Source organism: Halichoerus grypus, chromosome 4 (assembly GCF_964656455.1).
Source record: "Halichoerus grypus chromosome 4, mHalGry1.hap1.1, whole genome shotgun sequence".
In the NCBI taxonomy this organism is placed as follows: domain Eukaryota; kingdom Metazoa; phylum Chordata; class Mammalia; order Carnivora; family Phocidae; genus Halichoerus; species Halichoerus grypus.
In genome coordinates, this window is record NC_135715.1 from 119,988,238 (window position 1) to 119,989,729 (window position 1,492).

Below are 1,492 nucleotides of genomic sequence, written 5' to 3' on the forward strand. Positions count from 1 at the left end.
CTAGTTTCATTGATCTGTTCTACTGTTCTTTTGGTTTCTATTTCATTGATTTCTGCTCTGATCCTTATTATTTCTCTTCTCCTGCTGGGTTTAGGCTTTATTTGCTGTTCTTTCTCCAGCTCCTTTAGATGTAGGGTTAGGTTGTGTGTTTGAGACCTTGTTTCTTGAAAGGCTTGTATTGCTATATACTTTCCTCTTAGGACTGCCTTTGCTGCATCCCAAAGATTTTGAACAGTTGTGTTTTCATTTTCATTGGTTTCCATGAATTTTTTTTAATTCTTCTTTAATTTCCTGGTTGACCCATTCATTCTTTAGTAGGATGCTCTTTAGCCTCCATGTGTTTGAGTTCTTTCCGACATTCCTCTTGTGATTGAGTTCTAGTTTCAAAGCACTGTGGTTTGAAAATATGCAGGGAATGATCCCAATCTTTTGGTACCAGTTGTGACCTGATTTATGACCTAGGATGTGATCTATTCTGGAGAATGTTCTATGGGCACCAGAGAAGAATATGTATTCTGTTGTTTTGGGATGGAATGTTCTGAATACATCTGTGAAGTCCATTTGGTCCAGCGTGTCATTTAAAGTCTTTATTTCCTTGTTGATCTTTTGCTTAGATGATCTGTCCATTTCAGTGAGGGGGGTGTCAAAGTCCCCCACTATTATTGTATTGTTGTCAATGTGTTTCTTTGCTTTTTTATTAATTGGCTTATATAATTGGCTGCTCCCATGTTAGGGGCATAGATATTTACAATTGTTAGATCTTCTTGTTGGATAGACCCTTTAAGTAGGATATAGTGTCCTTCCTCATCTTATTACAGTCTTTGGTTTAAAATCTAATTTTTCTGGTATAAGGATTGCCAGCCCAGCTTTCTTTTGGTGTCCATTAGCATGGTAAATGGTTTTCCACCCCCTCACTTTCAATCTGGAGGTGTCTTTGGGTCTAAAATGAGTCTCTTGCAGACTGCATATTGATGGGTCTTGTTTTTTAATCCAATCTGATAGCCTGTGTCTTTTGATTGGGGCAATTAGCCCATTTACATTCAGGGTAACTATTGAAAGATATGAATTTAGTGCCACTGTATTGCCTATAAGGTGACTGTTACTGTATATTGTCTGTGTTCCTTTCTGGTCTATGTTACTTTTAGGCTCTCTCTTTGCTTAGAGGACCCCTTTCAATATTTCTTGTAGGGCTGGTTTCATGTTTGCAAATTCCTTTAGTTTTTGTTTGTCCTGGAAGCTTTTTATTTCTCCTTCTATTTTCAATGACAGCCTAGCTGGATATAGTATTCTTGGCTGCATATTTTTCTCATTTAGTGCTCTGGATATATCATGCCAGTCTTTTCTGGCCTGGCAGGTCTCTGTGGATAGGTCTGTTGCCAGTCTAATATTTCTACCATTGTAGGTTACATATCTCTTCTCCTGAGCTGCTTTCAGCATTTTCTCTTTGTCTCTGAGACTCGTAAGTTTTACTATTAGATGTCGGGGTGTTGAC